Source organism: Zea mays, chromosome 4 (assembly GCF_902167145.1).
Source record: "Zea mays cultivar B73 chromosome 4, Zm-B73-REFERENCE-NAM-5.0, whole genome shotgun sequence".
NCBI lineage: Eukaryota > Viridiplantae > Streptophyta > Magnoliopsida > Poales > Poaceae > Zea > Zea mays.
In genome coordinates, this window is record NC_050099.1 from 136,747,167 (window position 1) to 136,774,480 (window position 27,314).

The window sequence follows — 27,314 nt, forward strand, 5'->3', positions numbered from 1 at the left end:
GAAGGCGAAGACGGAGCCTAAATGTCGGTTCTTTGCATGGACCCTCCTCCATAAAAATATTCTAGCGGCCAATAATCTTCAGAAGCGAGGTTGGAATAATGATCCTATTTGCAAGCTTTGTAAGCGAGAACCGGAGACGGTGGGCCATCTAGCAAAAGATTGCATATTCACAAAATCGTGTTGGAGTTGGCTTAGCTCGTGGTACAACCTCTCCTCTCTGCAAAAGTTGGACCAGTGCTCGTCGGTCTATGGATGGTGGAGGAAGTGCAGACTAAAAGTAGAGAAAACTGCTCACAAGGAATTCGATGGTCTCTGTATTTACTTTTGGTGGGAGATTTGGAAAGAAAGAAATAGAAGAATCTTTCATGGTCTTGAGAAGAGCGAGTGAGAAGTGGCCAATTTCGTCAAAGAAGATTTCAACCCGCAAAGAGCTTCTAGTTAGGTTTAGCATTTTAGCGTTTTGTTTGTGTGGCGTGCTGGGTTTCTAGTGGGCTGTTTTGCTAGTGCTTCTTTTCTTTTCTTTGCCCCCTCTCCCCTAGTGTTGTTTTTCCTTTCCAGTGTTTGTAAGTGTCTCTTTCTAATAAATTTTTGGCCATGGCAAAGCTCTTGCCGTGTCCTTTAAAAAAACAACTGACGGCTGGGCGTAGGGTTGTAGTTTTAGAAGAACCATGTCATCAACTTAAAACTAGCGCTTTGTTCGAAATCTGTCTATCTGAATCTTCATTTGATTCTAAGCATTGGCCAATGTTTCATTTAGCATAGCAGTAAAGACTGAGCGTTCTGTGAGTAAGGTGGTGACATCGCCATCAATATCTGTTGGTATGAGAGGAGCAACTTAAAAAGGTGGATCATATCCATACAACACCTTGAAGGGAGAGCAACCCAGTGAAGTATGATGAGAGGTGTTATACCAAAATTTTGCCAATGATAGCCATGTGTTCCATTTGTGAGGTTGAGTGTGGACAACAGAGTGAAGATACATCTCCACACAATTAACCCTTTCACTTTGCCCATCTATCTGAGGGTGGTAAGCAGTGCTTAGATTCAACTTGGTGCCCAACAGTTTGAAGAGATGAGTCCAAAACACACTAGTGAATATCTTATCTCTATGAATCACTATAGACTTGGGCATTCCATGTAGCTTCACCACTTGATCCAGTAGCACTTGTGCCACATTCTAGGCTAACAAAAGGATGTTTAATAGATTTAGGGAGTTTCTCAATGAAGTCTATAGTAATGTCTTGCCAAGCACCTTGAGGGACAGGTAATGGCTACAACATCCTTGCAGGATGAGTCCTCTCACTCTTGGCCAGCTGACAGACTTAACATTGTTTCACAAAATCATCTACATCCGCCTTCAGTCCTCTCCAAGTACATAATTTTTTAACTCGATGATATGTAGCCTAGACTCCTGAGTGTACCCAAGCACACTATCATGTAGTGCAACAATTATCTTGGTTCCTAGAGCAGAGTTTTCTCCCACCCAAATCAGCTTATGCTTCTTGATAATGCCCTTGTGCAGCCAAAATCCTTGGTCATTAGGATTGTGGACACAAAGTCTAACCAAAAAGCATGTGCTTCTGAATCTGTTACATAAGAGTTTACAATCTCTTGGATCCATAGAGGTTGCACTTCACTAACCACCTACTTAGCCATAAGATATCCCACTCTAGAGAGTGCATCTGCCACCAAATTTGCTTTGCCTTGTTTATAGACCACCTTGAATTGCATGTAAGTTGAGACGTTTGACGGCTTGGGGATCGCAAGCTCCAAGTTGCGCCCTAGTCCCACATCGTTCCATGGCATCATCCCAGGCCACCAGTGTAACACCCCATGTGTTACTAAGGGTTCCTTCCTAACACATTCACAAAAGCCCTATTATCACATGTGGGTTAGTTTGAGCAAAAGGCACCATACTTGAGAACCAAGGCCCTAATTAAGTGTTACTCATCCTAAAAGACCTACCTTAGCCATATTAAGCAAACAAGGGGGAGAAGTGCTTAAACCCTAAGTTCCCCACCTTTTAGCAAATTGAGTACCAAAAGAAATTGACTGAGAAAGTTATAGAAATCTCATGATCATGACTTGGACCATTTATAAAAGTTATAGCACCTTAAACAACCTACCAAGATTAGTAAGGGATATGCCCCAAAAAGGTTTTATAAAATCCCCAAAAGGGTCACTCAAGTGGAGGAAACAAAAGAAAAACATATTTTCATTAATTCATTTTTAGCCTCTCTAACAAAAACCAAATATGTTCCATTAGCTACAAGACTCAAAACCACATACCCCAATTGACAAAGTGGCGCCAAAATATCTTAGGCACACCCTGGAAAAATTTGAACTTCAACCAAAATCGATTGACATGACTAAACACCCCTTTTGTCTCGGATTTGGGCAGTGAGACAACCCAACCTTTCCTCTCCCATATTTCTTCAGACAGTGGACCAAATCTTCTGACACCCATGCAAAAGAGCTAGCTTAGGGAGTGGAGAAGACGCTTTGTATAGGATTTCTACCAAGATCGGGCTTGGACAAGTGACCACACGGGCAAGAAGATGGACAAAAGTAACTGAGCCACGTGTTCGACTAGGGGTAGCATGACAGTGCGCGCCCAACCCGCGCCCCTATGCTTGCGGTTAGCCACCGCCGCACCCAAGTAGCGCCCGCGCCTATAAAATCGACCCCGACCCTCGGTATCACTCCCCACACTCTTGCGAGCTGAGCTCGAGCCATGCCCGCCAGTGACTGTCCAAGCACGGTGAGCTTCGCCACTCGCCATTGTTCCCAAACATCGGCCACTATGGTCCGACCACTCTAGCCCCTCTCCACCCAATCGAGCTATGCCATTGGCTTCCCTAGAGGCCAGTGAAACTCCCTGAAGCCAGAGCCCGAACTCTACCTCATCGGAACAGTGCAACCACACTCGTTGGACTTCACCCACCTGCCGGCGCACATGGCCAAGGTAATCCAGTGAACCATTGTTCGATTGCTTTCGCGCACACATTCCCCAGCCCCTAGTGAAGTTCCATGTGTGGTTTAATTGACCGCTACCGGCGTAAACAGGTCAGAGCAAGCGCCACCGACGACCACCGTCGCATGCGCTCGTGACCAGAGTGACTCCGGTCACAACCGATGGCAAGTAGCACATCGACGTGACCGCCAGAGCCACCCCGACCTCGGTCGGCCCCTCGTCGGAGCTCTACCTCCGTCGGTAAGCCTCGTCGTGACTTTCTTCCCCTCTTTCACTATTCTGGTGACCATAAGGACAGTGGGTTAGATAAGTCATAAAGCTAGGGGTGATTCGCAAAGTCAGCAACTCAGTTGAATAGTACATAGAGGGTTTATGTGTGAGAGAAAAGGGAAAAGATAACCCAGGACCCCGATGCAAACCGGTTTTCCCTTTTTCCTTTAAACTAAATGTTTTATTAATTCTGCAGATAACTTCAAAAAATCATAACTTGTCGACATAAGTGTCCAAATTTGGTCAAACAAATTTTGCTAGGCTCTGTACAAAATAAACTTTAGAGCAAAAATAGTGAACCACCCTAGTTCAATACTATTTCTGGAAGTTTTTGTTTAAATCCAGGATATTGTTTATATTATGGAAATGGAAGGAAAAATAGTATAACTTTTATGCTATGGTTAAGAAAAATTTAGTAAGTGTATAATGAACAGTGGACCCATACAAAAATGCTGAACACTCTAGTTCACCAAATTAGTAGGGATTTAAAATTTAGTTAGGTTTTTTTCTATTCTTTTGGAAAATGGGACCATGACATAAAAATGTGAAATTGCAAGCAACCTTATTTTTCTTAGAATATTTAAGTAATATAGCTCTAGAGAAAAATATAAAAATGCATAGTTCAGCAAGGAAATATAGTACCCCTGCTCTATGAGAGAATTAGAGAAAACTTTAGAAAATCATAGAAACCTTTCTTTGTAGAGAAAAATCTCCAACCTTAGGAATGATTGCTCTTATCCAAATAAAAGTTTAGAAAAATTTCCAAATCTGTTGTTTGATATTTTTCAAAAAGAAAGTTAGTTGAGAGCACCTTCTAACCCCAAAACTTTAGAAAACCACAATTAAATATACACGAAGCATCCCTTGGTAAAATTTGGCACAAGACCACACATCTAAATACCACGAAAAATACCCATTAGGGCAGTACCCACTTCTAAATGGGGGGTGTAGTGTAATGTGCCCTCCCTACCCTAGTTTTTGTTATTTTGTCCAAACCAGATCCAAATCCTTTTGGACCCCAAATTTTTAGGACAACTTAATGTAATCAGTAGGAAGCTACTATAATTTTTGTGAATTTTTGGAAAATTCTAAAACATAAGTGTAGTTCTAACCACCATTAAAAGCTCAATAGGAGAAAGGAAAAAGAGATAAAACAAGGGTTAACCAAACTAAGTTAAAAGATACCAGCAACCCCCTAAGTCACAAGGACCATTAAGAAATAATCTAATAGTTAATCCACCTTTTGTTAAATCCTAGTTATGCCACTTCTTGAAAGTTTAACTCAATGAAAGTAGATTCTCACTTTCGCTAAGTAACTTAGTATTACTTACTATACCCCTTCAATAAGATCTTGCATATCATAACATACATATATATCTTATACATTGCATTCGTTAGATCGCAATTTTGCGGATGGAGAGTACATGTTGATTCTGGAGCAAAGAGTTCAACAAGAAGTCCAGGAGCCAGCTCCCGAACCTACCATTGAAGAACTCCCCACTGCACCCACACTTGAAGGTAAGCCCCGGTTCTATGCATAACCATTAATATGCCATTTTACTGCAATTACTGTTTGTATGCTTGTACTGTGCACTTAAGTGTAGGAATTGTTTGAAACCCTAGATGCATGAACTTAGGTTCCTTGATGAGATGAGTACTAGTATGCTAGGTCGAGTAGCTTCTTTGCTAATTTAAGATCTCAGTATAAGTCAATTGATTTTTTAGCACTCGTGCAAGGTCAAGAATTGGTTGTATTCATCTTGATAATAGGAATTATGATTGTTTATGGACATGGGTCCTGGGAGGATGCCATGTCTATAAGATGGAAATGGAATTAAGGATTAATGTGTGGTACCATGAGTCAAGTGTTTGAACATACTAAACACATGCTGGGAAATATGGTAACCAGTAAGCCTAATACTTGAGTGAACCTGCCCGCAGTCTTTACTCCTCATTGGTCCTAAGATGGAGTCTCTCATGCTAGCTATGGTGGGTACAAGTGCGGTCATTGCACGGAGGCAACCAGGGTCAGTGGATCATTGTATGCCAAGGTCATGAGCCCTGTTCTATTGCTAGGGAATCGACGAGGATGGTTAACGTGTGTGGGGACAGAGTGCCCTAACATGTCGTGTGTTTAGGTTTACCTTGCAAAGTTTAAAAACTTGATTCAAATCGTCTGTTTCTCGCAACTGAGACTGCTTGATCCATGCTTCTACATCGAGTAAGAAGTGAAATGAGGTTTCATGAGATAAAGAGTTGATTGCATTAAATGATTGAGTTTTGTACAAAATAAATAAATAATCACATCGTAAGGAGACAATGATCCAACAACCCAAAGTTGACTGGGAGACGACGACCTAGACCTCTCACAAACACATCGCAACATCCTCCATGCGCCTCATCTTGTGGTACCTGTTCTTGACCTATGGGGGTGTGTGAGATAGCAAGGGTGAGCTCACATATGTTCATAGCTCAATAAGTTGTGGGGAATAATGTGCATGAACTCACCAAAGTTGGGAGTTCATGTGATGTGTAAGGCTGATCAATAATAGGGGTTAAAGCTGAGCATTGCTTTTAATAAATTGGTCAAATTTTATTAGCACTTACTTAATGTAAGTTAATACCAAACCATAATAATAATAGAACAAAATTAATAATAAATCTCATGCAATGCAAATGGCAAATTGAATTTAGTTTCGTAATTTAATCATACGAGAGTCCTGAGCTGCTCATGACCGCGAGCACGGCTAGTATACCAGTTTTACATTCTGCAGAGGTTGTACCATGTACCCACAAGTCGTGTATCCCATGTCGCCAGGGTTAGCTAGACCCTTAGACACTACCGAGGTGAATGGCTAGGGATCCACTATGAGGCCTTTACAAAGTTCCACTAGCTTCAAAAAACTCGCTACAGTTTCTAGGAAGAGCAATGCAGGAATCCCCCGTCTGACCGCCATCACAACAAAATCAACCCAGGAACCTCTCTACATGCCTACTCCCCTACTGCCCTTGCCCCTATCGGGTAAGGTATTCCTCCACTAGCTTTCCTAATTAGTCAACCAAGGGCGTCCCATTCCACCCTTGTGGTGGCACGTGTTTCTCAAGTTAAGCTCCATGTTCCAATTAATATAATGATCTTGTCATGAACAATAAACAAAATAATAGTATAATTGGAACATGAACATAATGTAATATTAAACCCAAAACCATATAGAGCAATAGCAAAACTACCCAAACAAGGTGTAAAGATAACCAAACTAGAGTGGCCTATTGGGTCCCATCAAAATTAAGCATATGCATGAATAAGTGATAATAAAGAACATTATTGGGTAATAAAGGTGGTCAAGGGCACAACTTGCTTGGGACTTGGGATTCCAGGTACTAGTATGATTCTTCAGATCCTCGTGACCTCACTGCTAGTCGTAGCAATACAAGCAAACATGGTATAGATAAAATTAACATCACACCAAACATAGGAACAAACTGCATAATAATAATCTGCGTGTCGCTACGAGATCGTGGGTTCAAGAACTACCAAAATCGGAGTTATGGTTATAAAGTTATGATTTATGGAAGATTTATGTGATTAAACCGAAAAACTAGGTTTTATGTTGATTATTATGAACCATGTGAGAAAGATATCCTAATAACTAATTTCAAACTTAATTTAAGATATGACTTAATTAGAAATCATGTTTTAGTCATCTTATAATTATAGACAGATTAACTTTGATTAAAAAGAGGTAAATCTACTAACATAGGTCAAACAAATATCTAACTATAAAATTATGCAATATGGTATAATTAATACTGTTACTGCATAATAAATATTCATATGAAGCTAGCGCAATTTGAACTGATTGAAAAAGAGTAACAATGAATTAGTTATGATTTTCTGAAGTTTCTAGTGCTTAGTATAGACTAAATTCAAGTGGATAATTTTAATCCAAGTTTCATGGCTAAACAGAGTTGCTAGGTGATAATCAACATTAAAACAAAATTAATGCCACTAGAATAGATCAATCTGGAGCTAAAATGAATTAAATATGAATTATACAAGTTTCTAGAATTATTTTTATTCTAAAAATCCTTTTTTTGAATTATTTTATTACTTCTGGATAACCTATGGACTGCGGACACAAAATCCAGTGAGTTCGGGGTCCAGACAATAAATTCTAGGACCTAGTTTTAATTATTTCTCCACGAGTGTGGACGGCGGGTTGTTTCCTAAGTTATTCTGGGACTCTTTTGCAAGATACGCAGGCCGAAGGGGTATCGTTAAATCCCGGCCACCCGATCAACTACGCACGACCCAGATTAAATCGCTCGTTAAGTGAACCGAGGTGTGATCCTGCCCGCTATTTCTGAGTTCCACGACCAGCTATCCCCAAGCCCCCTATCATCCGATCCCATCTTGACGCTCCGGATCTAAAGCGGCGAAGGGTTCTCTTACGTTTAATCCGCTCCGTCCACCCACCGATCCACGGTCATGGCACATCCTCCCCAATCGAGCCTGACGACGGTGGCGCACAGGGCCCCAACGACGGAGCCGTGGCGGAGCAATTCTCCGGCGAGAAATCTACAACCCACCAACCCACTATCGTTCACGAAATCTGTTGCTACACGATGAGAGGAACAACACGAGGCCAGGGGAGAGGGTCTTACCGAGAGAGAAGGCGGGAACGAGGGCGGCCACGGCGCGGAGCAAAGTGTTGGCTGCGGCGGCGCCATCCGAGCATGGGTAAAGAATTCCGAGAAGTCCGACAAAGAGGCAAGGCGACTACCTAACACGGCGCCGATGGTGGAGTTCTGTCCAACCGTCCGGTGGCTTGCCAGAGCTCTCCACGGCCATTGGAGCGGCGGCTTGGTAGCAGCACAGCACCCCGGCGAGGCATCCACCGGCCCCAGCCGTCGGTCGAGTCCGCAGCGGCGCCAAGGCGAGGGAGGGACGTGCCGGGGAGGTCGACGGCGAGCTACAAGCAGGCTGGACAAACACAGGGCACAATCCGAAGGAGAGGCGCGCGACCGGAGTTGAGCAGAGGGGCAGGGCATGACAGAGGAGCTTTCCATGGGGAACAGGGAGAGCTGGCCTTCGATTTTATCTCAGAGCCGAGCCCGATTTTAGGGGGACAAGCGGTCGGCGAGAAGCGAGATGCGCGTGGCGCCCGTACGAACGGCCCGAGCTTCGCGGAGCCATTCCACCAACCACCCGCGCAGGAAGCGGAGAAGAGATTGGGAGAGGGAATGGGGATGAACCTGACCGCGAGGGCCCACATGTAAGTGCTACTGCGACCATGGCCCACACGGCGGTGACACCAGGTGCGCGGGCGCGACCACTGGCGGGCCACACGCCTGAGAGTGGAAATGGGCCGAGGCAGGAAGAATGGGCCCAGACGCTGGTTTCCTTTATTCTTTTCGTTTTCCCTTTTATTTTCAGTTTTCTTTTCTATATAAATTCCTATTTTGAATTCAAGTCTAAGTTGAGGTTCAAATCTTTAATTTGCACAAACAAGGATTCAACATGATGCAAGTTTATTCATTCTTTATCTCTAAGCAGAAAAAAATAATGCTTTTAAATATGAAATGCACACTCACATGATTCCATTTAAGAAAAGGTTATTATGAATGGGTAGCTAAATCAGATATATATATATATATATATATATATATATATATATATATATATATATATATATATATATATATATATATATATATATATATATATATATATATATATATATATATATATATATATATATATATATATATACTATTTGTGTGCTCGTGCGTTGCCATGAAAGTAAAAAATAGTATAAAACATATATACGAAACGACAAGGATGGCATATGCGGAGGGGAGGCGGGGGCACGACGGGTGGGAGCCGCATGGCGCATTGTGTAGGTTTTTGCGATGGGACGCACAGTGCGGTAGAGCCATCGTGGTGGAGGAGGTCGCGGAGTCGTCAGCGCAAATGTCATGGAGCTACAATAGCAGTTTACGGAAGTTGCGGAGGTCGCGTGCGGAGGTTGGCTATCCGACGTAGGTGGGCGGGGGTTTCATGGAGTCGGAGCTCCATGTGTGCGGAGTCAGCGTCGATGTCGCAGAGGTTTCGAGGAGGCGGGGGCACGCGCAGAGAGGGGAGGCGGGGGCACAGAGATGGTCTACACTATTGCCTTAATAGATAGTAGAGAAGTAGAGATAGATAAAAAATTGGTACATCAAACAGTTGAATTGGTGGGAATGAAGCCATGCTGGGACAGCTGCCCCGCCTGCGGTACGGTAAAACAGAGGAGCAAAGCAGGCGCACACGCATCGCAAGCGCGTGGGTGCCAGCCTGCCAGGTCCGTCAGGCCCTGTCCTGACCAGAGGAGCCCCACTGGAGTGGACTGGACTGCCTGCCGCGGGTACGAGCACGAGTGGTGGTGGTCTCGTACGCGTGCCCGGTGCCCGTGACACGCGATCGCTCGCCGTCGCAGTCGTTCGTCTCGATCCGGCCGGCTCCAGGGCGGGCAGCCCGATCGCTCACAATCCCACCGTATGGTCCGACCGGCCCCACACCCCCTTCTGCCGACGTGGGGTGGGGCCGATGGCAGCACCAGCACCCACCGTTCGCGCTCTTTCCGTCCTGCCCCCGCGCCCGATCGCTAATTACGTGCACCTGCCATCCGTCCGTCCACGCACACGGCGCACACCACCCGCATGCCTATGTTGCCGCGCTAGGACAGTACCCACGCGGGCGGGAGCGAGAGGCCCTCTTCTCCGCCCGCTTTGTGCTGCCTTGTCTGCGCTCGATTCCCCACGGCCTCCTCCCTCTCACACATGCCTTCCCTCCAGCGCCGCACCACGCCACCAGGGCCGGCGGGCAGCCCACTCCTCTCGTTCCTCCACTCCACCTCTACCCTACGCGCTCTTTCTGCCGCCAAATCAGCACTACTCATCACCCAACCAAGGAAGAGAGATATTTTCTGCTCTGGCCCTATTTCTGGAGGGCGGGCGGGGGGAGGCGGCGAGGTGACGTGGCAGTTGCGACCTGGCATCGAAGACTTGCGTGAGTGGTAACTGGAACCGAATCTTTCTCCTCGGCTGCTCGGTGCTCGCCATGCCCCTGTTGTGGCGCCGCTCGTGTCCCCCTGTTGCCGCGGGCGCTGGTCGACTTGTTTGACCTCGTCTGCGTAGATTCGTCGAAGAGGTGGTCCGGTGGCTGCGGCTAAGTGGGGCGAGCCCAGAGGCCTTGAGAAGCGATGCAGAGGGAGGTGGGCCCACAGGTGGCCCCTCTGCTCTTCATCCACCATCGGATCCAGCCGATGCCTCCCCACGCCGCGACCAACCATGGCCTGCCGCCGCGGCAGCGCACGTGGAGGCCGCCGCGGGGAACTGGAACCCCAGGCTGTGGGACTGGGATAGCCGCGCGCTCACCGCCAGGCCATCGGCCGATGCACTCCGCCTCGCCGGTGGCCAGCCCCAACCCCAGCACGTGGCCGAGGAGCACCGTCAGGGGGCCGGGGAAAGTGTCGCGCTGAAGCTCCAGCTCGGCCCGAGGCCCCGACGGACGCCAGCCCGACACCTCCCATGGCGTCGCTGTCGCCGTCCCCGCCTTCTTCGGGGCAGGACCCAGTGGTCAGGACGAGCAAGCGGTGGAGGAAACTGCTGCTGCGGTGGCGGCGGCAATGGGCATGAGGGGGCTTCGGGATGCAAAATAGCCGAAGAGGAGGCGGGAAGCCAGAGGGAGTAGTGTGCTTTGGAGATGCAGGAGGAGTATTTGAGCCGTGATGGAGCTCATATGGGGAGGGCTTCATTGGGGTCTCGGGGGCTTTGGAAGCTCCACGAGGACGGCGCGACGGGAGGAGCGCACGAGGCGAGGAAGAGGACGGGGAGGAACGCAGGGGGAGGGGGTGCGGGTCATGCGACTGCCATTGCCACCTTACGGTCGGGGGGGGGGGGGGGCACGCGCAGAGAGGAGGGTGGGGACAGTCTACACTAACGTCTTAATAGTTAGTAGAGATTAAACATATAAACATTCGATGTAATAGAGATTAAATTTTTAGTCCATTTATCAAACATCCCCTTAACATAAAAATACAGGGACCGATGCAAAAGTGCAAAACAGAGCACATTGACCATTGAGCAACGAACAACATAAATACAGTAGCTGAAATGTTTTTTTTCACCGATGAGGCCGCATCCATTATTCATAGATCTTTTTAATTGCAGCGACACTGAAAAGACATTGCATTGCACAAGATCTAAACTTCACTGGCTCCGGCGTCCTTCTCTTCTTCCGCCGCCGCGGCAGCTTCAGCGGCGATAGGATCGCCAGCGGGCGCATGAGCGGCGTCTTCCACTGAATGCTCAGCAGTGGGCACCCTGACGTCCTTGTAGCTGCAGACGTAGGGCTCGTCGCGGCCGTGGTACGTGCCGGTCCACGCCCCGTCGGCGATGTGGCTGGCGTCCCAGACGGAGGCGTACAGGTACATGGGCTTCTCCGGCCACGGCTCCCCCTCGCGCATCTCGTCGCGCTGGACGAGCTCGCCGTCGACGCGCCACTCGATGGCGGAAGCGTCCTAGGCGATGGCGTAGTGGTGGAAGCCGTCGGAGGAGTCGAAGGGGAGCGCGTGGATCTGCTCCCGCCCGCCGTTGCCGCCGACGTAGTAGTTGGTCTGGACAGCGCGCTTGTCGTGGCCGAGGAACTCGAAGTCGATCTCGTCTGGGTCGGCGGAACCCTCTAGGGAGGACAGATGGGGAGGAGTCCATTGGGGGTCTGGGGGGCTTTGGAAGCTCCGCGAGGACGGCGCGATGGGCGGAGCGCACGAGGCGAGGAAGAGGACGAGGAGGAACGCCGGGGGGAGGGGGCGCGTTTCATGCATCCGCCATTGCCAGCTTACGGTCGGGGGAGGAGGGGAGCACGCGCAGAGAGGAGGGCGGGGGCAGTCTACACTAGCGTCTTAATAGTTAGTAGAGATATTTTTTCAAAAGTTAATACTTATTTACTAAAGGAAAGGTTAATGTATAATCTTCATCATGAATTATTTTAACTCAACCATATGTATATTTTTGTAGAGGGTGCTTTAAGGGAATAATTTGAAAACCCTAATTCTATTTATTGTTCCAAGTTTTGTTCTACCAAACTTTTAATATTGTCATCTCTATAATTTTGAGAGGCAAAACTTTATAAACAAAAGGTATCATTATTAAAAGTCATTTTATCTTTTTTTGAAAATGTTATTATTCTCAAAATAAGATTTTAGGTGTTACAATAGACCCCAACCGGGCATTTCAAGGTGTGGGAGCCCAAGCAACATACCAAGGCATATAGTAGACATTTCCAAGTGCTTAATAGAATCACTCGGTGATTAGCGTAGGTGCTTTGCGAAGTGCTTAGGTTAGTTAGACCGCTTTAGTGCTTTCTCTAGGTGAACCCTAGTTAGTTGAGTGAGTTTAGATAAACCACACAACCCCTTGTCTCTTGCGTGAGCCATTGTAATTGTACCGAGTGGGGAGAGAGTCTTGCGAGAATGTGACAACCGCGTTTGTGTCACGACCGCCACCGTGTACCAGAGGGAACGAGGCCCGCACATTTCAGCTAGATGCTCGATAGTGGAGACGACGGAGAGCGTCCGAGAGAAGCTAGAAGCGGAGCACCACTTGCGTGTGGAGAAAGCCCGCGGCTCTCTACGGAGTTACTCGACCGAGGTGCTTGGCCCTCGCGTGGGCATCCCTTTGTGTAGGGGCACCAATGAGGATTAATCGGGACCTTGCGTGGTTCCGGATACCTGGGTAAAAATACCAGCCATCTCTACCTTGCTCTTTAGCTTCCGAATTTATATTAAGCATTTAAGTTTCAATCTTGTCTTTGTGCTTATATTGTTTTAGATTGAAACTTAGGCATTGCGGTAGAGATAGCAACACTTAGACAAAACCTAGTTTGCACATTCTAGTTTGATTAATTGCATAGGTTTTGCTCTAGGGATTTATGGCCTAGTTTAGAGATACTTTTTAGAAGTCCAAATTCACCTCCCCTCTTAGGCGTCACCTGTTTCCTTCAAACTAAAAAGAAGTTCGTCGGACGATGGACGAAAGAGCTACCAGTCGTTCTTTAGAGCCTACATACTACACCGTCCAGGGCAAAAAGGTTGCACGCTTTTCTTCCGAGCATTCTTTGCAGAGGCGATGCTCCCCATAGAGTTGGAGTACGGGACCCTGAGGGTCCAAGCCTTCAGCAACGAGCAAGGAACAACGGATGCCCAGCTCTCCACTGACCTCTTCAACGAACTGCACTGAGAGGGCGTATGCAGTGATCCGAGAAGTAATACTCACCACAAAACAACCCCCACATCAGATCCAACCACAAGAACTCAAAGGTTCTTCACAAGATCTCAAGAGAAGAGATGGAAAAACACAAGAGATAAAAAGCTTCAGAAATTTCAGCAAGAATACAAACTGATATTGAGGCCAAACGAAACCTGTGGGCCATACCAGTAACCTTTCCTCAGATTAAATTTTGAACAAGAACACAGTCGATAGTACAAAATCGTTGTGGATCTCTCGGCTTAACTGGTGTCTACCTAGAGGGAAAACTAGGAGCTCTAAAATGTGAAGTCTTAACAAATGGCAGCCCAAATATATTGAACTAACCAGCCCTTCCCTCTATTTTTAGTTAGTTATTTCTATTTCTTAAACTACCCCTATTTACATAGAGTTGATCCACTCTGCTAGGGACAAAATATACCAACTTCTAGGTTTTCGATCTGACGGTCACACGCTCCACACAAAGTTGCTTCACCTTGATGCACCCTTTGTCGTGACGCTACGTGCCGCCACCGATTCCCTCTAGAACCGTCGCCACCGAATTTTGAGGCCCAAACTCAGCAAAACCCACCATCTGTAGCGCAGTGTTGTTTTGAGGCTCAACCATGAAACCGCCATGAGTATCGCACCACCTGCGCGTCCCCCACGTCTTGTACACGTGTCCCGCCAGTCCTTGATCGTGCTAGCAACATAGCCCACTCCTCCATGTTCTCATGCGAGTGCTTGTCCTAGGTATCAGCCACCACATCTGGTCACTCGGCCGCTCCGGTTCATCAGCCAAGACCCAACACTCATCCTTCACTGCTCTCGGTCCATCAGCATGAGCCCGCTTGACCTTCACCTTAGCCGTCGACCACTGGCCCCGTGCTCCACACCCGCACACCACAAGTTGACCAACATGGTAGCACATAATAATCTAACACCTCGATCAGTCCATGACTCGACCTGAGATGCTACCCGTTGACAATCACTCATGATCAACCCAAACCACAAGGGACAAGTCAACTGTGTGTTCACAACATTCTATCCAAGCCTTCAGGAAGAGACGAGGGCATGGACTTCAACCCAAACACAAAAAAATTCAACATCACAAAAGCACGAACCATCATCCAAGATTCAACATTCAAATTTTATGTACAAAATGGGAGTTAAAATGGAGCTAAGGGGATGGAGCTAGAGGGCGCTGCATGAGGATTGATAGAGTGACCCTCTTCTTGATCAACTAGGCATGAGGGCATACCTGCTCTTTAATGTCGTCCAGCTCCTCATCGCTGCTACTAGTTGCAAAGCCCTTAGCAATCACGGCTAGGTCAATCTTATCAAAATCAGAGACCATCTCCCAACATGTGGCTCAGGCGCACAGACACTCCACCTCCTGCTGCGCCACCAGCAATGTTTCCTTTCGGGCCACCGACCGAGATTGGAGACACTGTGACCAAGACACAAGCGAAGACATAAGCGCCATCGAAAAAACAAAAACCCCAAAAGAGACAAAGCAACTGGGAAGATGACTTACCACACCAAAGGGAAGCAACTCCCGCGTCACCGATGTGAGAGCGTGAAAGTGCATTCATCCCTTTTGTGGGTTTTGGTGATTTGGATAACAACACATTTAAAGGTCTAACATGTTTGCTAAGTGTTGAATAGGAAATTCAGAATGATGAACACACTTGAATAGTGTATAATGATTAGTGAACAAAGGTTTAACACAAGGTTAAATAACCAATGAGACTACGCAAATGGATATAATTTGGTCTCTGTATTGGTTTGAATATATATGGACAAGACCTGAGAAACCACTATGCATACATATGATCATAATAGAGGTTGAAGTGATTAAGAGGATTGGTCAAGTCAAGGTGAATAAGATATGAGGAATCATGAATTGGCTTGACCATATTACTATCAGTCCATATATGCTTCTATGAGAATCAAACTAGAGCTTGATTGATCTTAGCAGTTATATCTAGATGACATTCAAGCAAAGTTCTCAATATTTAAGAAATGATTCTCTCAATGGACGCTCAATACGATGTGAATCAAGAATGGCTTGATAGGGTGAAGATAGTGAAAGGGAAATAGGCTCACACCTTTTTCTAAATGATTTTGGTGGTTGAATTGCCCAACACAAATAATTGGACTAACTAGTTTGCTCTAGATTATAAGTTCTACAGGTGCCAAAGGTTCAACACAAACCAATAAAAAGTCCAAGAAAGGGTTCAAATAAAAAGAGCAAAAGACAACCGAAGGCTGCCCTGGTCTGGTGCACCGGACTGTCCGGTGTGCCACCGTACAGTGTTCGGTGCACCAGGGAGATCAACTCCGAACTTGCCACCTTCGGGTTTCTGGGATTGCCTCTCGCTATAATTCAACGGACTGTCCGGTGTAGCACCGGACTGTCCAGTGTGCCAAGCGGAGTAACGGCTACAGCGCCAACGGTCGTTTGCAAAAGGTGAACAGTGAGCCTCTTCTAAGCGCCTCCGGCTCCGGCTCTTCGTCACCCTCCACCTCCGGCTCGGAATCGACATCCGCCACTTCTAAGCGCCATGAGTGCAAGAAGTATAGTAAGATGCCCCTTTGCTATCCTCGTATTTCAAAACGTACTCCATTACTTTTCGTCCCATTAGGCAAACCACCTATGTTTGAAGGTGAAGATTATTCTATGTGGAGTGATAAAATGAGGCATCACCTAACCTCACTCCACAAAAGCATATGGGATATTGTTGAGTATGGAGAACAGGTACCAAAGAAAGGGGACAAGGATTATGATTCGGAGGAGGTCGAACAAATTCAACACTTCAACTCCCAAGCCACTACTATACTCCTCGCCTCTCTAAGTCGAGAGGAGTATAATAAGGTGCAAGGGTTGAAGAGTGCCAAAGAGATTTGGGACGTGCTCAAGACCGCGCATGAAGGAGATGAGGTGACCAAGATCACCAAGAGGGAAACGATTGAGGGGGAGCTCGGTCGGTTCATGCTCAACCAAGGAGAAGACCCGCAAGCCATGTACAACCGGCTAAAGACCTTGGTAAACCAAGTGCGCAACCTCGGGAGCACAAAATGGGATGACCATGAAATGGTCAAGGTTATTCTTAGATCACTTGTTTTTCTTAACCCTACTCAAGTTCAATTAATTCGTGGTGATCCTAGATATAAACTAATGTCTCCCGAGGAAGTGATAGGAAAATTTGTGAGCTTTGAATTGATGATCAAAGGCTCCAAGAAAATCATCGAGCAAGGCACCTCCTCCACACCCGATGTACAACCCGTTGCATTCAAGGCGACGGAGGAGAAGAAAGAAGAGTCTACATCAAGTAGATTTCCCATTAACGCCTCCAAGCTCGACAACGAGGAAATGGCGCTCATCATCAAGAGCTTTCGCCAAATCCTCAAGCAAAGGAAGGGAAAGATTACAAGCCCCGTTCCAAGAAGGTTTGCTACAAGTGTGGTAAGCCCGGTCACTTCATAGTAAAATGTCCTATTTCTAGTGACAGTGACAGGGGCGACGACAAGAGGGGGAAGAAGAAGGAGAAGAAGAGGTACTACAAGAAGAAGGGTGGCGATGCCCATGTTTGCCGGGAGTGGGACTCCGACGAGAGCTCCACTGACTCCTCCTCCGACGAGGATGCCGCCAACATCGCCATCAACAAGGGCCTCCTCTTCCCCAACGTTGGCCACAAGTGCCTCATGGCAAAGGACGGCAAGAAGAAGGTAAAATCAAGATCCTCCACTAAATATGCAACTTCTAGTGACGAGGATAATTCTAGTGATGATGATGATAACTTGCTTACTCTTTTTGCCAATCTTAACATGCAACAAAAAGAGAAATTGAATGAATTGATCAGTGCTATTCATAAGAAGGATGAACTCTTGGATAGCCAAGAGGACTTCCTTATTAAGGAAAACAAAAAGCATGTTAAGGTTAAAAATGCTTATGCTTTAGAGGTAGAAAAATGTGAAAAATTAACTAGTGAGCTAAGCACTTGCCATGACACTATTTCTAGCCTTAGAAATGAAAATGTCAAATTAATTGCTAAGGTTGAGAAATCAAATGTTTGTGATGATTCAATTGTTAATCTTAGAAATGATAATGCTAGTTTAATTGCTAAGATTGACATGTTTGAAACTCTTGCTAGCCTTAAGATTGAGAATGAAAAATTAATTGCTAAGGCTAAAGATTTAAATGTTTGCAATGATGCTATTACCAATCTTAGAGATGAGAATGCTATTTTACATGCTAGGATTGTTGAATTAAATGATTGCAAACCCTCTACATCTACGGTTGATCATGTTTCTATTTGTACTAGATGTAGAGATGTTAATGTAGATGCTATTCATGATCACCTTGCTTTGATTAAACAACAAAATGATCACATAGCTACATTAACTGCTAAAATCAATGAGCATGACTTGGAAAATGAAAAATTTAAATTTGCTAGAAGCATGCTCTATAGTGGGAGACGCCCTGGCATTAAGGATGACATTGGCTTCCAACAGGGAGACAATGTCAAGCTTAATGCCCCTCCTAAAAGATTGTCTAATTTTGTTAAGGGCAAGGCTCCCATGCCTCAGGATAACGAGGGCTATATTTTATATCCTGCTGGTTATCCCGAGGATAAGATTAGGAGAATTCATGCCAAGAAGACTCATTCTGTTTCTCACCATGCTTTTATTTATAAGAATGAGGCTTCTAGCTCTAGGCGTTCTACCCATGTTAAAATGTCTAAGAAGAAATCTCCTATTGCATCAAGTGATCATAACATTTCATTTAAGACCTTTGATGTTTCATATGTTTTAACTAACAAATCAGGCAAAGTAGTTGCCAAATATGTTGGGGCCAAACACAAGGGCTCAAAGACTTGTGTTTGGGTACCCAAGGTGCTTGTTTCTAATGTGAAAGGACCCAAGACCGTTTGGGTACCTAAGAACAAGGCCTAAAATTGTTTTGTAGGTTTATGCATCCGGGGGCTCAAGTTGGATCATTGATAGCGGGTGCACAAACCACATGACAGGGGAGAAAAGGATGTTCTCCTCCTATGAGAAAAACTATGATCGCCAAAGAGCTATCACATTCGGGGATGGAAATCAAGGTTTGGTCAAAGGACTTGGTAAAATTGCTATATCTCCTGACCATTCTATTTCCAATGTTTTTTCTTGTAGATTCTTTAGATTATAACTTGCTTTCAGTTTCTCAATTATGCAAAATGGGCTACAATTGTCTTTTTATGGATATAGGTGTTACTGTTTTTAGAAGAAGTGATGATTCAGTAGCATTTAAGGGAGTATTAGAGGGTCAGCTATACTTAGTTGATTTTAATAGAGCTGAACTCGACACTTGCTTAATTGCTAAGACTAACATGGGTTGGCTCTGGCATCGCCGACTAGCCCACGTTGGGATGAAGAATCTTCATAAGCTTCTAAAGGGAGAGCACATTTTGGGACTAACCAATGTTCATTTTGAGAAAGACAAGATTTGTAGCGCATGTCAAGCAGGGAAGCAAGTTGGTGTTCATCATCCACACAAGAACATCATGACGACTGACAGGCCACTCGAGCTACTCCACATGGACCTATTCGGCACGATTGCTTACATAAGCATCAGCGGGAGTAAGTACTGTCTAGTTATTGTGGATGATTATTCTCGCTTCACTTGGGTGTTCTTTTTGCAAGATAAATCTCAAACCCAAGAGACCTTAAAGGGATTCTTGAGACAAGCTCAAAATGAGTTCGGCTTAAGGATCAAAAAGATTAGAAGCGACAACGGGACGGAGTTCAAGAACTCACAAATAGAAGGCTTTCTTGAGGATGAGGGCATCAAGCATGAGTTCTCTTCTCCCTACACGCCACAACAAAATGGTGTAGTGGAGAGGAAGAATAGAACTCTACTTGACATGGCAAGGACCATGCTTGATGAGTACAAGACTTCGGATCGGTTTTGGGCGGAAGCAATCAACACCGCTTGCTACGCCATCAACCGTCTCTACCTTCACCGAATCCTCAAGAAGACATCGTATGAACTCCTCACCGGTAAAAAGCCCAATGTTTCATATTTTAGAGTCTTTGGTAGCAAATGCTTTATTCTTGTTAAAAGAGGTAGAAAATCCAAATTTGCTCCTAAGGCTGTAGAAGGCTTTTTACTTGGTTATGATTCAAACACAAGGGCATATAGAGTCTTTAACAAGTCCACCAGACTAGTTGAAGTTTCTTGTGACATTGTGTTTGATGAGACTAACGGCTCTCAAGTAGAGCAAGTTGATCTTGATGAGCTAGATGATGAAGAGGCTCCGTGCGTCGCGCTAAGGAACATGTCCATTGGGGATGTGTGTCCTAAGGAATCCGAAGAGCCTCCACATACACAAGATCAACCATCATCTTCAAATCAAGCATCTCCACCAACCCAAGATGAGGATCAAGCTCAAGATGATGAAAATGAAGATAAAGAGGAGCCACCTCAAGAGGAGGGCAATGATCAAGGGGGAGATGCTAATGATCAAGACAAGGAAGATGATGAGGGTCCAAGGCCACCACACCTAAGAGTCCATCAAGCAATACAAAGAGATCACCTCGTGAACTCCATCCTCGGCGATATTCATAAGGGGGTAACTACTCGATCTCGTGTTGCTCATTTTTGTGAACATTACTCCTTTGTGTCTTCTATTGAGCCATACAGGGTAGAAGATGCATTAAGAGATTTGTATTGGGTGTTGGCATTGCAAGAGGAACTCAACAACTTCACGAGGAATAAGGTAGTGACATTTAGTTCCACGTCCTAACCAAAATGTTGTAGGAACCAAGTGGGTCTTCCACAACAAGCAAGATGAGCATGGTGTGGTGACAAGAAACAAAGCCCGACTTGTGGCCAAGGGATATTCACAAGTCGAAGGTTTGGATTTCGGTGAAACCTATGCACTCGTAGCTAGGCTTGAGTCAATTCGTATATTACTTGCCTATGCTACTTACCATGGCTTTAAGCTTTACCAAATGGACGTGAAAAGTGCCCTCCTCAATGGACCAATCAAGGAGGAGGTCTATGTTGAGCAACCTCCCGGCTTTGAAGATAGTGAGTATCCTAACCATATCTATAAACTCTTTAAGGCGCTTTATGGGCTCAAGCAAGCCCCAAGAGCATGGTATGAATGCCTAAGATATTTTCTTATTGCTAATGGCTTCAAAGTCAGAAAAGCCGATCCTACTCTCTTTACTAAAACAATTGCAAATGATTTGTTTGTATGCCAAATTTATGTCGATGATATCATATTTGGGTCTACTAACAAATCTACTTGTGAAGAGTTTAGTAGGATAATGGTTCAAAAATTCGAGATGTCTATGATGGGTGAGTTGAAGTATTTTCTAGGATTTCAAGTGAAGCAACTCCAAGAAGGCACCTTCATCAGCCAAACGAAGTACATTCAAGACATACTCACCAAGTTTGGAATGAAGGATGCCAAACCCATCAAGACACCCATGGGAACTAATGGGCATCTCGACCTCGACACGTGAGGTAAATCCGTAGATCAAAAAGTATACCGGTCGATGATAGGATCTTTACTCTATTTGTGTGCATCTCGACCGGATATTATGCTTTCCGTATGCATGTGTGCAAGATTCCAAGCCGATCCTAAGGAAGTTCACCTTAGGGCCATGAAACGAATCTTGAGATATTTAGTTCATACTCCTAAGTTTGGCCTTTGGTACCCCAAGGGATCCACTTTTGATTTAATTGGATATTCAGATGCTGATTAGGCAGGGTGTAAGATTGATAGAAAGAGCACATCAGGGACTTGCCAGTTCTTGGGAAGATCTCTGGTGTCTTGGGCTTCTAAGAAACAAAATTCTGTAGCTCTTTCTACCGCTAAAGCCGAGTACATTGCCACAGGTCATTGTTGCGTGCAATTGCTTTGGATGAGGCAAACCCTTAGGGACTATGGTTATAAATTAACCAAAGTTCCTCTCCTATGTGATAATGAGAGTGCAATCCGCATGGCGGATAATCCCATTGAACACAACCGCACTAAGCACATAGCCATTAGGTATCACTTTTTGAGGGATCACCAACAACGGGGGGATATCAAGATTTTATATGTTAGCACCAAAGAACAATTAGCCGATATCTTTACCAAACCATTAGATGATAAAACATTTACCAAACTTAGGCATGAGCTAAATATTCTTGATTCTCGCAATTTTGATTGATGTTTTGCACACATAGCTCATTTATACCTTTGATCATCTCTTTCATGTGCTATGACTAATGTGGTTTCAAGTGTATTTCATGCTAAGTCATAGATTAAAAGGGAAATGGAGTTCTTCGGCGAAGACAAGGCTTCCACTCCACTCCATCGAATCATTCATCCTTCGCCGTCGCTCCACACCGCTCTCCAATTTGGTATAATCTTCACTCCTATATTATTTACCAAAGGGGAAGAAAGTTCAAAAAGGGCTTATATTTCACTCACAAGTATCCGTTTTTGGCGATTCATGCCAAAGGAGGAGAAAGTATTAGCCCAAAGCAAAAGGACCGCACCACCACCAATTTCAAAAATGTAGTCTTTCAAATTTGTACTAAAAGAATTTTTTCAATTGGTATCTTATTTTTGATAAGAATTTTTCAAATTGGTATAACCCCTTTCAAAATTAATATCCAAAACCCTCTTGAACACTAAGAGGAGAATTTCATTGAGGGGGAGTTTTGTTTAGTCAAAGGAAAAGCATTTGAAACAGGGGGAGAAAATTTCAAATCTTGAAAATGCTTCTCAAAATCTTATTCATATACCTTTGACTATTTGCAAAAGACTTTGAAAAAGAATTTCCAAAACATTTGCAAAAACAAAACAAGTGGTGCAAGCGTGGTCCAAAATGTTAAAATTAGAAGAAAGCAATCCATGCATATCCTATGAATGTATAAATTGGTTTAATTCCAAGTAATCTTTGCACTTACCTTATGCAAACTGGTTCAATTCTGCACTTATATATTTGCTTTGGTTTGTGTTGGCATCAATCACCGAAAAGGGGAAGATTGAAAGGGAAATAGGCTCACACCTTTTTCTAAATGATTTTGGTGGTTGAATTGCCCAACACAAATAATTGGACTAACTAGTTTGCTCTAGATTATAAGTTCTACAGGTGCCAAAGGTTCAACACGAGCCAATAAAAAGTTCAAGAAAGGGTTCAAATAAAAAGAGCAAAAGACAACCGAAGGCTGCCCTGGTCTGGCGCGCCAGACTGTCCAGTGTGCCACCGGACAGTGTCCGGTGCACCAGGGAGATCAACTCCGAACTTGCCACCTTCGGGTTTCTGGGATTGCCTCTCCGCTATAATTCACCGGACTGTCCGGTGTAGTACCGGACTGTCCGGTGTGCTAAGCGGAGTAACGGCTACAGCGCCAACGGTCGTCTGCAAAAGGTGAACAGTGAGCTACAGTGCGCGGACTGCACGCACAGAAGTCAGAGCAGGCCCAGATGGCGCACCGGACAGTGAACAGTGACTGTCCGGTGGCCCCACTTGTCAGAGCTCTAACGGTCGAACCCTAACGGTTGGGTGACGTGGCTGGCGCACCGAACTGTCCGGTGCACCCTTCGACAGCAGCCTTCCCCAACAGCCACTTTGGTGGTTGGGGCTATAAATACCCCCAACCATCACACTTCAAGGCATCCAAGTTTTCAGCCATCAAACCTCATACAAGAGCTCTAGACTTCATTCCAAGACACAAACAAAGAGATCAAATCCTCTCCCAAGTCCGGATTCACTCCAAACAAATTAGTGACTAGAGAGAGAGACTTTTGTGTTCTTTTGAGCTCTTGCGCTTGGATTGCTTTTCTTCTTCCTCTATTCTTATTCTCAACTCAATTGTAATCAAAGCAAGAGACACCAAGTTGTGGTGGTCCTTGTAGAGGACTAAGTGTCCCATTTGATTGAAGAGAAAATCTCACCCGGTCTAGGTGACCGTTTGAGAGAGAGAAAGGGTTGAAAGAGACCCGATCTTTGTGACCACCTCAACGGGGAGTAGGTTTGCAAGAACCGAACCTCGGTAAAACAAATCACTGTGTCATCCATTCTTATTCGCTTGTGATTTATTTTCGCCCTCTCTTTCGGACTCGATTATATTTCTAACGCTAACTCCGGCTTGTAGTTGTGCTTAAACTTTATAAATTTCAGATTCGCCTATTCACCCCCCTCTAGGCGACTTTCAGATAGCAAGGAAAGGGATTTGAGAAACTAAGCGAAGGTGAAGGCCAAGCGACGGCTTGTGGACCGAGGTACCATGGCTAAGGTGAAGAAGAGAGTACTTGCACTAAGTTGATGAACTAATCAGCTATGAAAAGTTACATTGTGTTGATGCATCAGTAAGGTGTCTTGAAACCATGATTTGAACTCATATATGGTGAAACGGTTCAAGTCATAGGGATTGATTTGTGTTTGCTTCAAACGGTGAGACAAAGATGTTTGTGATACTTATGAAGCAACGCCATGGAGAAATCACACATGAGACACCAATTACTCAAAGAGTTTACTTAATTATATTTTATTTAAGTTGAGTATAGGAATGGTCATACTATCAAGGGGATCCAAAAAGAAGGTTGGTGTTTGCCAAAGCTCAAGCCTCTATACTCAAAAGCTATTTTGAAAACCAAAATTATTTGGACACTTTGTGTATGATTGTTGTTAGGATTGAGAAACTGAGAGTGTTCCTGTTGAAAAGTAGTTGAGCTTTTTTAGCTAGTTGAACTTCTTCAGCTGTAGTTCAGGTTTTTCAGCTAAGTTGAACTTCTTCAGCTGCAGTTGAGCTTTTTCAGCTATAGTTGAACTTCAACTTCAACTGTGAACCTCTCTGACCATACACCAGTTGAACTTGCCTCTGAGACAGTTGAACTGGGGTTTCTCTCCTAAACTTTTTGGTCAATACCTGTTAAACTGGTCCCCAGGGACAGTTCAACTGGTCTCTAGGACATCTACTCAGACTGTCTAGCAGTCTGCCAGTCCGACTGGCAGACAGGCTGACAGGTCGGACCAAGGGCGGTTCAACCGGTCTCAGTCTGTTTGACAAAACTGTGTAGCAGTTTGCTAGTCAGACTGGCAGACAGGCTGATAGTCAGACTAGGGGCGGTTCAACCGGTCCTCCACAGCAAAATTAGCCCAATGGCTAGTTTTGGAGCCCCACCTATATATGCTCACTCCTATCCCTCTCCCCACACAAGAGCATGCACCAAACTTCATTTCTAACCCGAGAAACACCTCCCTTCTCTCACACCCCTCTTGCCTCTCCCATTTCAAATCTTTGGAGAGAAATCTTTGAGTGAGATTGAAGAGCTGCGGTTTTTGTGCTTCATCTCTAAATCCTTCTTGTTCTTCCTGATTTGAGCTTTGGTACTACATCGAGTTCTTTATGAATTCATTACTCTTGGAGCTTCTAGCTCCTAGACGACTAGGTGTCTCTTGTGAGTCTCCAAATCTTGTGGAAGACCACAAGAAAGTTTGTATTACCCACAAGATTAGTGTGTGGGCTTGACCTTTGTGGTCAGCGAAGGGAGGATTAGGGTTGAAAGAGACCCGGCTCTTTGCGGGCGCCTCAACGAGGAAGTAGGGCACTAATGGGGGTATGCTTCGTAGCTGAAGATCCTAAAGAAAGAGAACACCTTCGAAGGATCCTCTCAGGAGCAAGCGCCGAAGCTACTATCTATAGAGCTTCGGCATAATGACAAATCTCAAGACGAAGGGCTGAACCGACTTAAAGATAGATTGACTTAAAGACCCATGATGTTCTGTGTCATTATTGTAGTCGATTGTAAAGGATATAAATGTAATTTTACACAGGCTGCACCCTGTGCCTATAAATAGGTGAACAGTACCCCCGGCACTGTTCACGCAATCCTGTAATCGTTAACGCATTACGCTGGAATTACTTTCTGTCGGAGGCGAAGGTATAAACGTACCTAAATGTTATGTTTTGACATTTAAGCTCATACTAGTTGTGTGCCCGTGCGTTGCCACGGAAGTAAAATCTTAGTATAAAACATAGATACGAGACGATAAACATCACTATGTTATGCAAAATCCGTGTAGCAAAATATCACTGTAACACTAAATATTACAATGACGACGCTGACAGAGGCGCCAAGGATGATCATGTTGGACGACATACCGGCCTTGCGGCGAGTTGTAGAGCACGATGGCGTCGAGCCGGAGGCTTGGTGGAAAAGTGCACGCCGATCACGCAGATGAGGATCCCACTCTCGGCGACGACCAAACGAGTAGCTCCTTTATTTCTATTCTTTGAACCTCAGCAACTTAGATGAATTTGTCACCGTTCAAGGGATCGACTATCCAGTTCCAGTTAGCAGATGTTGTCCAGCTGCCCTACACTGAACCATCATGGTTGAGACAGAGAACTCGAGGCTAGATCTGCATTGTGCATCTAAATGCAAAGGTAAATCAACATATCTTCTTCTATTGGAAAGTGTGACACACGCATGTTGCCAGGAGGATAGTCACATGGTCCCATTCTATGGGATTACTTCATGAGTCGGAAAGAGAGCATAAGCCTTGGTTTCGAAGATGAAAAAATCTACAAGCAGATTTATTACCAAAAATTCTGCACTTCTGTAGGGCTGGAACCTGAAACCTCTTGTAGAGAGACCATCATGAATGATGGCATGTACAGCCACCTGCAGATCATCCAAACAATGAGCCGTAGGCCCAAGTGAACTAATCATCCACACTAAGTGTGGTCTCAAGTAGTAAGTAGTAACCGCACATACAACTCTCCCGATATAAACCATTTGAGTAGAACTTACATATACTGAAGATGCTCAGGTTTCCAAGCTCGGCGCGACGCTAGCTGTCGTGGTTCTTCGTTGGAGCCATCAGCGTCGTACAACAAACTGCTACACGCTCCTCTTACTTCGACGGGAGTCGCTGGCACAAGCGACGTCTGAGACTAACACCCATGCTGGTGCAGCACTGTAGATGTGAAATGTTTCTATGAATACCCGATGCGCATACCTCAAATCAACACATCCCAATTTTGTCAGCAACAACAGAAAAATGCTAAAAATTGGCAGTTCTTGGCTCATGGTCGGATATGTCCCCCAACAGCCTATTGTCTGATTGCTTAGAATTAAACCAGTAATAGTTTTACAAAGGTGATCAAATCATCACTACAGCTCAACGAATAGACAACCATATCTGGCACAACGCTACACAACTTACACTACAAACATTTCAATAACACTATGTTAGATTCAAGGTATTCAAACGAATTAGATAATGTCTATCAAATAGAGGAGTAGATGAGACCCATTAGATATTTTGTTTCTTTACAGAAATACCTTTTCAGCAGCAGGTACCCTATCCTGTTAGTAGCAGCAGCGCTAATGGAAAGAACAACTATAATCCTAGGAAAACAGACCTGCATCCAAGAAGATTCCAAATTATATTCATAAAAAACAAGTTATATCCTGACAGCAGTTATAACTATCATATTAAAGCAGGTGTTCTGTAACAAATTTGTATTCATTTGTTAGCAGCCATGGAAAAGCAAAGGTACAAGTATTGGCCTCATGAGCTCCAGAGAATGCAGACACAACTCCTATTTCACACGGGCACTTGTTCCTTTCGCTGTCAGACGAGACAACCAATGGAGGAAGCCGTCTAGAGGAGTCCAGACCAGATAGACAGCTGTAGTTTGATGAGGAGGAAATAATAGCGTAGAGCAACAACTCAAGAAGAGATTCAGACTGAGAAGGTTGGACTGAGACTGAATTTT

General features: G+C 44.9%; 1 long non-coding RNA gene and 1 pseudogene across 1 annotated transcript; both read right to left on the reverse strand.

Annotated features, from left to right (window-relative positions):
• Positions 1 to 1,328: 1,328 nt before the first annotated feature.
• On the reverse strand, positions 1,329 to 8,472 carry LOC109945556 (uncharacterized). The gene is made up of 2 exons (XR_002268779.1): positions 7,910 to 8,472; positions 1,329 to 1,855 (listed from the first exon to the last, which is right to left on the reverse strand). It is a non-coding gene; the product is annotated as an uncharacterized lncRNA (long non-coding RNA).
• A 3,018-nt stretch (positions 8,473 to 11,490) lies between these two features.
• LOC103655529 (xyloglucan endotransglucosylase/hydrolase protein 31-like) lies at positions 11,491 to 12,111 on the reverse strand (annotated as a pseudogene).
• Positions 12,112 to 27,314: the final 15,203 nt, after the last annotated feature.